Consider the following 16,350-nt stretch of genomic DNA (forward strand, 5'->3'; position numbering starts at 1 on the left):
ACAAACTAAGTGGACAGAAATGTTAGCCGTGTGACTTAAATGAGCGTCACATGAACAAGTTCTCTACTCAGTACTTTGGAAATGTCGCCAAATGAACAGTTGCATTTAGAAAGGGCATAAAACTGAACAAGATAATGGTACAATGGTTGCCTGGTACACAATTGGGGACATTACCTTTGCAGCTGGAAAATATAACAGGGATGCAGTAAATTTGGTTACTGCCTGCACAGAAATTACTCAGAGCATGACACCTCTGCTTTAAGTTGAAAATTGGTTCTCCCAAACCAGACCAAATAAACCTACACAAAGCGTACAGTGGGTTGTTTTCCTGTTGTTAGGCAGTTAGAAGTTTGGCTTAAACGGTACACTTGGTCATCCACACTTGACACATTCTCTGTTGCCATAAGTGCAGTTGATAAACAGTTAAAAACTCTCACAGATAATACTTCCAGAACTCCCTTCTGTTTCTATCTTGTTACCCATGGAAATATTCCAAGCAAAACAAACAGTAAGAACTGTAAGACACCCTCTGTGGAGCTCTTAACTCTTATACACCTGATTAAATTCACATCTAATTGCCATTTGCCTGCCCAAAGTGCTTAAAACTTAGTGTGCTCATTGCATTGTATTCTCCATATGGCATTATAACAACCGTCACCTACTCTGACTAGCTACCTAGTTAGATGACAATTAATTGTATGCATTTCTACCCCGACCCTAGCTCTTGGAGGGTGGGTACAGTACAATATCAGAATCATTTTTGTATCACCGACGCCTAAAACAGGACTTGGCATCTAATAGGACCACAATAAATTTTTGTTGAGTACCTGAAGAATGCTTCATTATAGCATCTTCTGTCCTATTGAACCCATGCATTTGCTTGCAGAAAAGCTCCTGCCTTCATGTCTTAACAGTATCTAGTAATACCTAGATTCTGAATCAACCAAACTCTGAATTAATTATCACACATCATTTATATTCGCCGAACTCCCAATCTACTTTCTCAATTTCAAAAAATATTGATCAACTCTCTGAAAATACCATGCAACATTTTATGAAAGTTGAAAATTTCACACTGCTATCTGCAATAGTACTCTCCCATAGAAATATGAGAGCCACAAATGAAAGCAAATGTATACTCTCAATTTTTCTAGTAGCTATATTTAAAAAGTAAATAGGAACAGGTAAAATTAATTTAAATAATATATTTTTACACTATGTATCAAAAACATTATCATGTCAACATGTGTTAATATGTTAATATAAAAATTACTCAGATATTTTACAATCTTTTTTTTTCTTATCAAGGCTTCAAAATCTGAAGTGTATTTTAGGCTTACAGTACATTCAGTTTGGACTGGCCACACTGCAACTGCTCGATGGCCATGGTATGTGGCTAGTGGTTTCCACCATAATGAACAGCAGAGACCTACAAAATCACCTTTTCATAAAAGAGAGGCATACATAAAACTCTGATACAAAATAGACTTGAATGAATACAACATTAAGTTAAATCAATAAGCATAGGGCCTGAGGGAGGCCTCAATTTAAAAGAGGAATAGAAGTGGGCTCCTTTGGACCTACTCTCTCTTCCCGTAACTAAACCACACATCCTCTCATCTTCCCAGTCACTCCCTCCTTTATCCAATGATTGTGCATCTGTGAAAGCAGTGATATGTTTTATAGAACTACATATAAGTAGATAACGTTATTTATGTGAAAATGAGGCCATGTGTAAATGACTGTGAGTCTGTGCAGCTTGTATAAATACTGTGATTGGAATATATGGGAAGGGCAAATGCAAAGTAAAAAGAAGGGGCTGTGATTGGCAGAGTATATAATAATGTGCTCTTTTCCCATTTGAGTACCAAAGTGTAAATGCAGGCAATGAGTAAGACAAACCTAATTACTAATAAAAGGAAAGCCAACTTTCTGCTTTTCTCCTTCACAGGAAAAATAATTAGTAGAAATCAATGATAATGTTTTCATAGCGCCTATTATACCAAAGATGTCTCCATTTTTTACTATCAGGAATAGAAATAAGTTTAGAACTACAAGGACTCATGAAAATACTCCCAACATTTGGCAGAGGGGTCTCTAATGTTATTATATTCCTTCCAGCACACACTAGTGAGAGTTGATACAAACAAACAGGGTGTCAGTGTAAGTATCAGGTATAAATTAAGTGAAAAAGACTGGGAAAATGCATCAAAACAACACTGATCATACATGTAAATCATTAGCCTGGAAAGAATTTACTCACAACACACTGTTTTGGAGACTGGGGATTCAATTTGATTGAGAAGATGGGAACGGAATTTGGAAGGAAGAACCCAAGTGAATTATCCTATACAGACAAGAGGGTGATAACTCTGCAATGAACATAGAAGTGCACATATTCTTTTGAATTAGTGTTTTGGGTTCCTTCGGATATATTCCCAAAAGTGGGATCACAGGGTCATAAGGCAGTTCCAGTTTTAATTTTTTGAGGTGACTCCATACTGTTTTCCATAGAGACCGCACTAGACTGCATTGCCACCAACAGTACACAAGGGTTGCCCTTTCTTCACATCCTCACCAGCACTCGTTGTTTGTTGATTTATTGATGAAAGCCATTCTGACATATGTGAGGTAATATTTCATTGTGGTTTTAATTTGCATTTCTTTGATGATTAGTGATGTTGAGCATTTTTTCATATGTCTATAGGCCATCTGAATGTCCTCTTTGGAGAAACGTTTATTCAAGTCTTTTACCCAATTTTTAATGGGATCGTTTTGGTTTTTTGGTGTTGAGTTTTATACATTTTGGATATTAATCCCTTATCAGATGTATGGACTTTACATTTATTCTTGTTGTATTACAAAGTACTGATACCTGACTAATAAGAATTTTGAATTCTTATTTTACTGTTTTTAATATTGGCTATTCTTCTAAATTTCTGGCAATATTTTTTATTTTACAAGTCAAATATTAAAATATAAACAGGTTAGGGTAAAGAGAAAAATGTTGTGACAAAATTTAATATATGAAATAAAAATGTTTATTCTCATTTAAATTATGTATCAAAAACTAAAATTAAAGGTACTTCATGATGTGAATTTTGAAGTGAATTTGTTTCCTGCATATAAGAAGATATAAGTATAACAGGGTTAAAGATATTAACAACTGTCAAGCTGAGAAAATTTATTTTTTTCAAAAAACTTACTATTATTGATTACAGAAAACCTGAAAGACAAAGAGTTTGCTGACACCCTTATGGAAAGCATTTATTGTGCCATGTAAAAAAGTTTAAGATGCATTAATCTATAAATGTTTTAATCTAACAGGCTTACTTAGATTTTTGCTTACATAGATGCCCAGACTAATGAAAAATATGCAACTAAGTTCAATATTAGTCCATTTCAATTGGTCTTACGATTTTAAAATCATGACTTTTAGTCACCTCTCTCAATTCAGTGATTTCAATAAGCCTTCAAAACAATGATACAAAAATCAAGCAGTAAAATAAAACCAATATGCTTCAGCATTTTAATGTGTATTTGGTTGTTTTGCAGATAAATATGTGTATGCACTTTCTTGAGCGAGATATATAGAACTGCTTAACTGTAATGCTTTTAACAGTAATCCATGACCTAATTATTGCTATAAATTCATTACAAAAGCCTTTCCCTTTTCCACACCAAGCTAAAATGTAAACCTTGCATCATTACAAATTCTAACTGCAGCCAAATACATCCAATTATAATCAGTTGCAGTAAACTCTCACTTTGCGTTAGACATAATTAACCATGTGATAATCAGTATAATAACATTTAATGTGCTGTGATAGCATTTCTAAACTACTCATGAGAATTCCAGAAAACAGAATATACTTTGATTCTAACCATAAATTTTTTTAACCGTTTCATGGTTGAAATTTTATGCCTGTGCTTTATTAGAGAAATTTTATTATACCCACTCATAAATTAAAAATTGATTGGATATGCTTAGGGACATCGTCACATATATTATAATTTAAAATTCCCTATTTTCATCAAAGCATTATCTACTTAAAAATTAATAGTAAATTACATCCTTATAAATATAGCCATTTTCTAAATTTTTAAGCATTCCCACAGTGGTCAAGATTTTTCTTGGTACATTAGAGAGCATAGGTTAATTAATAATAATCTTTAATTGATGCATTTGCACTGCAATATAGATTTTTCACCTGGTTTATTTCAATAATAATAATAATAGGAAAAAGTATTGTAGAAGGAGGAGGAAACGGAGGTGGAAGATCTATGTTCTTTCCTCATGAGGAATGAAATACTGGGTAAAGTAACCGAGGTTGTAGAGCCTTGCTTTTCATCACTTTGAACATTTCATGCCACTCCCTTCTGTCCCAAAATGTTTCTGTTGAGGAATCAGATGACAGTCTAATTAGTACTCCCTTGTATGTAACTACCTGTTTTTCTCTTGTGGCTTTTAGGATTCTCTCTTTGTCTTTAAGCCTTGGCATTTTAATTATGACATGTCTCAATGTAGACCTCTTTGGTACCAACTTGTTTGAGATTCTCTGAGCGTCGTGGACTTGCATGTCTTCTTCCTTCACCAGATTAGGGAAGTTTTTAGTTATTATTTTTTCAAATAGGTTCTTGATCCCTTGTTCACTCTCTTCTCCTTCTGGTAGTCCCATAATGTGGATGTTGTTACACTTTATGTTATCCAAAATATTTCTTAAGCTCTCCTCATTTCTTTTAATTTTTCTTTCTTTTTTTTTTTTTTTTTTTTACTGATCTGCTTGGGTGTTTTTTCTTACCTTGTATTCCAAATCACTGATTCAATCCTCTGCTTCATCTAACTTACTGTTTATTCCTTCCTGTATATTATGTACTTTAGATATTGCATTCTTTATTTATTTCTTTTTATCTTTGGTGTATTTTTTTTTACATTTCCTTTTAGTCCCCTTATATACCCCACACTCCAGCAGCCACCACACTGTTGTCCATGTCCATAAGTTCTTTTACTTTTTTGTTCAATCCCACCACCCCAAAAACTCCCCCCACCATGTTTCTGACTGTCCTTTTTTATGGTTTCTACATCTTTTTTCATGCTGTTGAGTATCCTTATAATCATTACTTAAATACTTTATCTAATAAATTGCTTGCCTCCATTTCATCTAGCTCTTCTTCTGGAGAATTCTCTTGTTCTTTCATTTGGGGTCTGCTTTTTTTGTCTTCCTATTTTGACCGCTTCTTTGTTTCTATGTATTAGATAGATCTACAAATACTCTGGTGTAGATCTTTGTCAGACACTGTTTGTGACTGGCCCTGCTATACCTGTTTAGAGCTCTACCTGTTATCAGCAATCCACAGCATGTGGCTTCCTCTGCTCAGCTTGTTTGTGTGCAGAAAGAACCAGACTGCACACCTAGGCTGGCTTTTATCAGCACCAGGCCCTGGGGAGGGTCAGCTGAACTATCATAGAGCTCCCAGAGAGCTGTCTTACTTGTTCAACTAATCAGTGATATAGCCTTAAGATGTAATCAGCAGCCCAGCTTAAGCTCCACGGAGTGGGGCAGAGTAATGGGGACATTCTCAAAGATGGAGAGCAGGATGACAGTTAGTGGGGAGGGGGTTAGGGAGAGGAGAGACTAAGCAGAAAGGACAAAGGATTCATGGACATGGACAACAGTGTGGTGATAGCTGGGGGGAGGAGGGTATAAGGAGACTAAATGGTAATGGCAAAAAATTCAACAAAGATTAAATTTTTAAAAGATTTTTAAAAGGAATGAAATGCATGTCTATTCCATATATTTAATTTTTCCATGGAAGAATATTTTATTCTAGCACATAAAATTTCTTTATTATCACCAACATTGTCCTTTTTATTTCTATCACAGCAAGTTCAATTAAGAATAATATCAAATAGTGTGTCTGAATTTCACACTTATTGTTTAATCTTGACTAATTTCACTCATGGCATTAAATAACAAAATAATAATAGTACCTATTGCAATTCTATGTTTCTATGTTACCCTAAAATAAACCCCATGGAATTCCTAAAAGTAAGTGGCTGCACTTAATTTTATTTGGCTCTGTAATAGTGTTTTAAAGGTGGGTTCTAAGCTAGGACTCAGAATTTTCCTCTGGGTAGAAGCTATTACAATAATGTTTGCTCTAGTGAGCTTTAACCTATATATTCATTACAAACATGATTATATGTTACGTTTCATTATTTATCTCTGTTTTCCCTCTTTGTCCCACAAAACTTTTGGCTGGTAGTCTCTCTGGTCAGTTTAATATTCCCATCCCTAAAGGCTACTTTTAGTTCATCGGAGTTGCTAAGTGAGAGACCTCTCATATTATCTAATCGATCACTTTGGGTTCAATAACCCAAACTGGTAAAGAAGATACTCTTCGGATAATTTCCACTGCATGTTTGCAATATTCAAAAAGAAATTTACAGGGAATTAGGAGATTCACTTCACCCAAGACAAAAGCTAGTCTTTTATAACCCAACCTCAGAAGTGACATCCCATTACTTCTGCCATATTTATTAATTATTCTGCCATATTCTATTTATTTGAAGCAAGTCAGTAAGTCCAACCCATATTCATAGGAAGGGGATTACTCAAGAGCAGCAATATCAAAAGGGAGGGATCCATGAGGACCAGCTCAGAGGCTGCCCACCACTCCACATTTTGGAGCTGAACCTTTTGGGGATCCATGTGTAGGCTCTTGTCTACCTATCTTCTGACTATGATGCTGCCTCTGGACAATAGCAGAGGTGTGGCAGGGGTGGCAGTAGGAGCAAATGTTCTTAACCCTGTACTTATCAACTGCTGGCACACAGGATGGTCACCCTACTCCTCCCACAGGTTTGTTATTCTCCTGCAGATATCTGCATGTATCTCCTCTGAGGGATTTCAAGACCTTTTCTCTGAAACATTTAAACATGCTTTTTCAATTACTGTCCTAGTCTCTGGTCAATGTGGTAAATGCCATGCTCTCCCGAATCAGCCTTAAGCCTTGCAGGATGAGGGACGGAGTTTGCCTGTGTGAATAGAAGCACGCCTCTCACTGTACTTGCAGGCCCCTTTTCTCTCCTCCCCCTTTCTGGTAGCACATGAAAGGCAGTGGAGTCATCACTGTTAAAAGAAATCACATTCTATAGTGAGAACACTTGAAATCTCTCTTAGCAAATTGCCAGTGTACAATACAGTTTTCTTAACTATAGTCACCATGCTGTACTTTAGGCCTCCAGAAAGTATTCATCTTATAACTGAAAGTTTGTACTCCTTGACCAACATCCCCCCCATTTCTCCCAAACCTCCAGTCCCTTGGAGGTGCAGTAGGCTTAACAATATACCTCAAAAATTTATGTCTACCTAGAAATTCAGAATGCAACTGCATTTGAAAGTAGGGTCTTTAGGGATGTAATTAGTTAAGTCAAAATAAGATCACACCAGATTGGATATAAGGGGGGCTACATGCAATGAATGACTGGTGTTTTTTTAAGAGGAGGGGAAGATACACTGAGAGGCACACAGAGGCAAAAAAAAAAAAAAAAAAAAAAAAGCCACGTGAACATGGAAGCAGAGGTTGAAGTGATGTAGCTACAGGCTGAAGAACATCAAAGATTTCCAGAAACTAGGAAGAGGTAAGAGCCTTCAGAGGAAGCATTGACTACCAACACCTTGATTTTAGACTTCTAGCCTCCAGAACTGTGAGATAATAAATGTCAGTTGTATTAAGCCACCCACCTTGTGGTGATTTATTAGGGCAGCCCTAGAAAATTAATACAGCAAGAGATAGAAAGTCAGCCAGAGAGAGCGCATTTGACAATAAATAACAGAAAGAGATGATGGTTCCTGAACCTGAACAGGAAGAGGTTGAACCCAGACTTTATAGAATAATCTACACATACACTTATCAGACAATAAACAAACAAATGAACAAAAACCCCTCTTTTCCACTCATTATTCTAAATATTCATCAATAAACCATTATATCCCTTATGGACCCATGCATTTTGTAAAACATTTTTAACCAAATTGTTTCTATAGAGAAGAGCCCTACAGAAATATAATCTGTCAAGGGCCCTAAACACCCTACATGTGACCTTGTTTACTGTTCACCTACATATCATTTTTGGTTCCTCACTTTTTCCCTTCATATCATACGTGCCAGTTTGCCTGAGGCAGTCCTAGTTTGTACCTGTCCTGGTATAATTTTCAAAATGTCCCATTTCATGATCAAAAGGATCCCACTTTAGAATATAAAAGTACAGGTCTTTCCAATTATACCATCAGCAAGTCTTATAAGCCCTATCTTTTTAAAAAATCCCTATTTTGACCACTCCTTATCATCTTTCAATGGGCCTTTACAATAGCATCAAAATTCTTTTCCCTGCTTCATTCTTGTTCCCCACCCAGCCCCTAAACACAATCTATTTCCTCCCCTCTCCACAAAAAAATAATGTCATACTAATCTTCTTAAAGTATAAATCAGTTTATGTCATTCTGCTAAAATTAATTAATTAATTAATTAAAATAAACAAAACAAAGTCCTACAATTACTTCCTATCACACAGAGAATAAAATCAAAAGCCTGGAATACCCAACCTCAAACCCTTCTCACAGTTCCTTCCTTCTCTTTCAGGTAGGCACTCAGACCAATCCTCAGAGAGCCCTTCCCTGACTACCCCCATCTAAATTGTCTTCTTCCAACCCTGTCACTCTCTAGTTCAAAACTTTCTATGTTCTCTTTGTAACACTTAATCCTATTATAGTCTATGCCAGATCCTCTATAGTGATTCTACTTTATTCTAGTCTGGCTCCCCTACTTACCCGAATGTAAATTTAATGAGGGCAAGGGCTTTATCTTTTTTACCAATATAATTGCAATACCTAGAAAAATGCCTTGGACATAGTAAGGACTCAATAAATATTCAGTTTATGTAAAGTAGCTGCTTTTCAGAAAAAACCAAGATGGCGGAGGAGTGAGTGGAAGTCACACTGACTTCCTCCCAGGACTAATCTGGAATTACAACTAAATTTGTGGAGAAATCACCTGGAACAAACAACTGAACAAGAGCAAGAGAGGAGCCTTCCAACCTCAGACAAGAATCAGCTTTAGCACAACCTAACCAATAAGAAGTATGTTAGAGACTCGAAAAGGTGGGTGGGGTGCCCATGGGCAGCAGCACCAAAAGGATATTGAAACAACCAGTTGGATCCCCCTGAGAAGCGTGGGGCCTAAACCATAAGTGGGTATCTCTAGCCTTCAGCACCAGAGCCAAAAAAATACACAGATAACAACCAGCTGCGAAAAGTGGCAGTTGCTCTCTGCCAGAGAAAGGCGGCTGGAGATGCAAAGAGCCTTTTAAAGGCCAATGCATAAATTTTTATTTGCAGCCACTTACCTTGGTTTCTGGCAAAGGTGGAGGCAGAGTGGGCTAGAGACACTGGAGGAGAGACTGAGGAAGGGGGCTTTGGGGAGAGAACAGAGTGTAGCCAGCGGGATCCCATTACTGACTCCTCCCCCATACAGCAGCAGAAACCTGGCTCAGGCTTCTCCCCTGAGTGGCAGCAGCATAAGAGAACACAATAACCCTGCCCCCAGGAGGGACTCTGCCCCTCCCAGTGATATCTAAGCCTAGCTGCTGCGTGCAGAGTGACTAGATTAACAACTGAAGACAGCCACAGACAGTAGATTCCTGGAAGTCTTGAATAGACTTCCACAGACTAAGGTCACACAGGGTCAACATCTTACATCATTAGAAACAGATCAAGAAAGAAAAACAGCAGTCTCCTACCATAAAAGTTCACATCACAAAGTCAGGAAATCAAGACAGATCAATTTAAGAAGCAGAAGCAAAAAGGAAGAGTCTCACAAATAAAGAGAAGACAAAGAAACACTCCCTCCCCAGTCGAAGGGAAAAGGGGAGTCCCCAGAAAAAGAACTAAATGAAATAGAGGCAAGTAAACTATCAGATATTCAGTTCAAAACAACGGTTCTAAGGAAGCCCAATGAGCTCAGTGAGCTCAGACAGAATTACCAAAAACTACAGAAAAACTATGAGGAACTTACTGCAAACTATATCAGCATGAAAAAGGACATAGAAACTATCAGTAAGAAGCAAGAGGAAATCAAGAATACAATTTCTGAAGTAAAGAACACTGTAGAAGGACTCCAAAGCAGTCTAGATGAAGCAAAGGATCAAATCAGCGAGCTAGGGGGAAAAGTAGGAAAAAGCTCCCAGAAAGAGCAAGAAAATGAAAAAAGACTCAGAAAGAATGAAGAGGCACTGAGGGAAATGCAAGACAACCTGAAACGTAATACTATTTATATAATAGGGATACCGAAAGGAGAAGAAGGGGAGCAAGGGATAGAGAACCTGTTTGAAAAAGTAATGATGGAAAATTTCCCTAATTGGAGGAAAGAAAAAGTCACACAAGTCCAGGAAGCACAGAGAGTCCCATTCAAGAGGAACCCAGTGAGGCCCACTCCAAGACACATCATAATTAAAATGGCAAATAGCGAAGACAAACAGAGAATCCTAAAGGGAGCAAGGGAGAAAGAGGTAATAATATATAAGGGATCCCCAATATGGCTAGCAGCTGAGTTCTCAACAGAAACACTACAAGCCAGAAGGGAATGGCAGGAAATATTCCAAATCATGAAAAGCAAAGGCCTGCAACCAAGACTGCTCTACCCAGCAAAGGTCTCAATTAAAATGAAAGGTGAAATAAGGAGTTTCCCAGACAAAAGAAGCCACCAAACCAGCACTGCAAAATATGCTAAAGGGATTGCTTTAAGAAAATAAAGAAAAAGAGTCTATGAACACCCAGTTTCTTTCACAGTTGCCAATATTGTATATTACCAATATTTTTAATACTTATTAATCTGATTGTGACAATGATGTGTTATTTTAATTGTTACTTTATTATTTGTTGAAACTAAACCAGTTTTTGTATATTTCTTACACATTTCAATTATTTTTAGAAAGGTTTAAATGACTTTTTGGTATTCTTTATCCATTTTTTGATCAAGTGTTTGTAGAATGTTTTCCCTAAAAAAAAAAAAAATAATAAAAAAACTATTAACTCTTTTTTAGATATGTTACAAACACTTTCTTTTTCTATTACTTGTCCTTTAACTTTTGTATATGTATATTACTGTATAGTCTTAAATGTTTAATATAGTCATATTGTCAATATTTTACTTTATAGCTTCTGAGTTTGAATATTTCACTTCAGGGTAAGAAAAATATTACTTTGTATTTTCTCCTAAAACTCCTTAGATTTTTACATATTGATTTTTAACTCACCTGAATATTTTTTTGTATAATGTGTGAAATAGAGCCCTACATTCTTTTTATTTCAAGTAATAGTTGTCCATGCACCTTACTTGTTGAATAAGCCTTATATTCCCCATTGATTTTAAATATCAATTTAATCATATATTACATTGTTAGACACATGTATATGTTTGTTTCTAGAATGCTCATTTTATTTCATTGATCTACTTGATAATTTCTGTGCTGGTCTCATGTTGTTTTAATTGCAGAGACATTATAACGGATTTAATTTTTTTATATAATGGATTTTGACATTTAAAAAGATACATTATTTATGTATCTTTTTAAATGTCAAAAAGATACATTATTGTCATAATGTATATGTCATAAATAAAATCAATCTGCATAAGAAAGAAAGAAAGAAAGAAAGAAAGAAAGAAAGAAAGAAAGAAAAAAACGAACTCCTACTTTTTGCAACAACATGGATGGAACTGGAGAATATTATGCTAAGTGAAGTAAGCCAGTCGGTGAAAGATAAATACCATGTGGTCTCACCTATAAGCGGAATCTATTCAACAAAATAAACTAACGAACAAAATAAACCACAGGCTTGGAAACATGAAAATGGAACAGGCTGAAAGTGACCAGAAGGGATGGGGAAGGAGGACAATGGAAAGAAGGACAAGGGCCTAGCCAAAGAACATGTATGAATGTCCCATGGACAGGGACAACAGAGTGGGAATTGACTGAGAGAGAGGGGGACAGGGTGGGATGGGAGGAGGAGGGCAAAGGGGGGAAAATTGAGACAACTGTAATAAACATGATTTAAAAATTTTAAAAATCATTAAAAAATGTAATAAGTAAAGCAGCTGCTTTATAGTGTACCATTTTATATATGTACACATATATATTTCACTTACATACATTTATAGATAAATATACATATTTATTTTTATGCTTATATATATGTACATATATATTTAGTTAGTTATATAGCCATGGAAATAAGAATTAAGAAGCAGTTAATTCAAATGGCTATGGTCAAATGCAACCTCATATGGTTTCCAGATTAATGTTTTCCTGAAACATCATTATACTCATATCACTCCAATATTCAAACATCTTTAGAATCTTTTTACTTCCTGTAGAATAAATTCCAAACTCACTAGTATAGTATTCAAAGTTATCTTCAGTCTGTTCTACTTTATTCTCTCCAGCTTTCTTTTATCTCTAATCTTTTAGATTCAACTTTAAAAACTTCAGCCTTATTCTCTTGTTTTCATCTATCTATAATGTCTTCTTCCATTCCCTGCCTTCCCCCACAAACTTCTTTCTACATATAGAGTTACAATAGTCCCTCAAAGTAAGGTCCAAGCTTTCTCTGCACTACCGTGTATTCTCAGATAACCCAGAGCTTCCCTGGCCTCCTCGTCTTCTCAGCAAGAGTGGTGTCTTACCATGTGCATCAGTCATTTGGTATTTGGCAATTTTATTTAGTTAACTAATAGTTACATCTTATGTTTCATTATTTTTTTCTTTACTTATTTTTGTATTATCATTTTTATTGTATTTTTTTCATTACCATTTATCCCCCTTATACCATTTTGCACCTTCATCTACATCCTCCCCACTGCAATCACCATACTGTTGTCCATGTCTATGAGATCTCTTTCTTTTTTGCTCAATACGCCCACCCCCTATCCCCTCACCAAGAGCTGTTAGACTGCTCTCTATCTATGAGTCTTTCTTTTGCTTGTTAGTTCAGTTTGTTCATTAGATTCCACGTGAGTGAAATCATATGGCATTTGTCTTTCTCTGACTGACTTATTTCACTTAGTATGATGTTCTTCAGGCCCATCCATGCTGTCACAAAGGGTAAACATAGACTAGTTGAGAAAAACAAATACTCATATCACTGTGACAGTCACAACAGTAGTGAGGCTATAGTAAATAGTCAATAAATTATTACTGATTGATTAATAAGTGAACACATTTACTGAATGTAAATGGCACATTCTCTGATTCATATTGTGCTGGAGAATAAGTTCTACTGAGGCCTATTTTTGAATCGAGTTGACTTATATCTTAATCAGCTTAGGAAGAATGAGGTTAAATTGGAAATTTGTTATCTCTTGAAATGGAGAAACTGAGACTCAAAGAACTTTTTTCAAATAAAAAGTATAAATATTAATATTTAGAGTAAATGACAGTGAAAATGGAAAACAGCATTCCTTCTCAGACCTTTTTCTCACTCTGAAAGATAAATAGAACTATAAACTTTTCTGGAAAGTTGACCACCAGTCTACAAAAACTTGCTCAGTATTTCTTTTTCTTTCTGCCTTTAATTTTTCAAGTAAGTTTAAAACATCAAGATGTTGGTCCTCAGCCAACAGAAAAATCATTCCTCAACTCTGCATGCTTGTTGAACTCTGATGAAGGCACAGAATGCTGCTTTGAATTTTCAGGTTGTGTTTCCATACCACGAGTTCCTGCAATGGCCTAAGAGAAGCTTCCCAGAAGGAGAGCACATGTGACATTCATGTTTCCCTGATGTTCACTTTCTTGAACTTGATTTCATTTACTCTCTTAGCTCTTTTTTTTAAAGGAGAGCCATTTTCTTGGCTCAAAATATTATTTTGTTTTATTTTGCATAAATTTGCATAATGAAGCAGTAACTCAAAACATAAATAAAAAATCAAATAAATGTATTAGTCGATTTACGGTAATTGTATTCAAGTTCAACAAGGGTCGTGTTGCAACATAAAATGCCTACAATTTTAAAATAAATCACAACCATGATTTAAATTAAAAAAAAAAGAGGTAGGGCTATTGCTGAACAGCACTGTTTGAAATCCAATGAGAAAGCTCCTGGAATTATGCTGCTTTTACCAAATAATGCTACAGGATTCTGGCTGGGGCCCTATTTTCCTAATAATGGAACTAAAAGTGAGCACAGTTCAAACTTTATCCTCTCTGTGAAGGCATTTCACTAATCTTTGTATCCTCAGGATTCAGCATTGTTTCCAAAAAGCAATCAGCTGGTCACTTCTCTTTCTCATTAGAAATTTTTCATTTTCCCCCTTTTCTAGTCCATAAATAAGTTTTTCTGATCTCCATCAGAATTATTTGCAAATTCTAGACCAAAGTTACTGAGTCAGTTTACAAAGATGGGATCTACAAATCTGAATTTTTAACAAGATTCATAAATAATTCTCATTTACATAAACTTTGAGACCCATATTTATATACACACATACATATACACACACGCACATCATGTAACAAACACATTTCTTACTCAGAGAAAAATATACTGAGCAGATGTCTAAAGAGCAGGATTTTCGTATCAGTCTTTTATATCAGTTACTGAAAGAAATGATTATTCATCTAGAAGGGGACATATTTACTAAGTAAATGATGGAAAATGGTAACACCTTTTTAAAAATCTGTTTTGCATTTGCTATTTATTGGCAAATGTGTCTTATAAGAAATCAGGACCCATCATGTTCTCTGTAATCTTCCCACACTCCCATCTGGAAATGTCACATATTTGAACCACATGATTCCTTCAGTCTTCAAGAGGCCTACCATTTGGAGATGATTGGGAATACACAAAGAAGAAAATTCTATAATGTCTTATATATTAAAGTGGCAGAAATTAATAAAGTACAAAGATCACATTTTAAACAAATACAGGCATTAAATACATTAAAGGGCAAAACTATTTTTTCCTGTTCTCTTTATGTCATAAAAAAATTTCTCAAGTCCAGTTGTCCTTGTTGCTATTTTTTTTTTTATAGACTTTTATGTAGACCTTCTTTCCAGTGTAGGAATGGGCTATGTAAAAGCTGGTTGGAAAGGCCTATATCAAATAACTAATTTCTATGTGGACAGATTTGTGCTGGTTTTTTATTTGCTTTGCTGTCAGTCATTAAATTACCTAGAATTGCTAGGAGGCTAATCAGCAATTTTTTGACAAATGTCAAGTAATTAAATGATTATAGCTCTAACTAACTTTTCAAAAAAATTAATACAGCCCCTGTCAAGTGGATGAATTCAGGCAACCTTATTTTGTAACTGACCAGAAGCATTTGTAATAACACAAAATGATGACATGTGGAATGCTCTAACAAGTGCCCTCTAAATTCGAAAACAGAACATCTAGTACATTAAAAAACTATACAACCCAGAGGCCAGAGAGAAATCAGTAGGGTATTTAATGAACTTCTGAGAGAGAAAAAAAAGCCTTTGCATTCAAAAACCATATACACATCTGTCCATTTGTGCCCTTTGAGTTGGTTTTCCAGTAATTATTATCAATTCATACTAATATATCCATATTCTCTCACTTGTTTCCCATCATTGTTGGTAAAGGGTTTTATGGATCATTGCCAAGATAACAGAAGTGAGTTTGGGCCTAAGGCAATGACTGGTTCCATTCCATCTGATCATCATCATTGAATATGGAAAGACAAGTAGCAACAGTATTAAATATTTTCTTGAAAAATACAGTTTGTGGTTATTGAATAACTGCAACAACAGCTAGCCATTTTTAGAGGGCCAGGAAACTTTCTAGAACTTTAAAGCACATTGAAATTCATATAAATCCTCATTACAAATTTATGAGTTAAGTGATATCATTATGTTGCTTTTAAAGAGGAAAACTGAAGCTCAGAAGTTATGTATTTTGCCCAAATCATGTAGCTGGTAAGTGTCAGAGCCAGGATTAAAACAGGTGGGGTAGCTTCAGAGTCCACACTCTTCCCCACCGTGTTATGATGCTATCAAGCAAAATAAATTGGTTCGTGTAGGTATGGACTCAAGAATTCATTATCACAGCTCTAAACAACTGAGTTTACCAGTCATAGGTAATTCCTGAATAACAATTTAGATGTATACACGTAGGTCCTCAAAAAATACAGTGGAATCATTTTTATCTAACATAAAATATGCCCTAGAGAACAAAACAGGTGTAATGTATAAAACTAATATAAGAGAAATACTAAATGAGTGTTGTATTAGCCAGAATTAACTATAATGCAATAATAGATTTTGGAGACCCA

This window comes from Pteronotus mesoamericanus, unplaced genomic scaffold (assembly GCF_021234165.1).
Source record: "Pteronotus mesoamericanus isolate MK-2021 breed Mesoamerican mustached bat unplaced genomic scaffold, CSHL_Meso_final scaffold_21, whole genome shotgun sequence".
In the NCBI taxonomy this organism is placed as follows: Eukaryota; Metazoa; Chordata; class Mammalia; order Chiroptera; family Mormoopidae; genus Pteronotus; species Pteronotus mesoamericanus.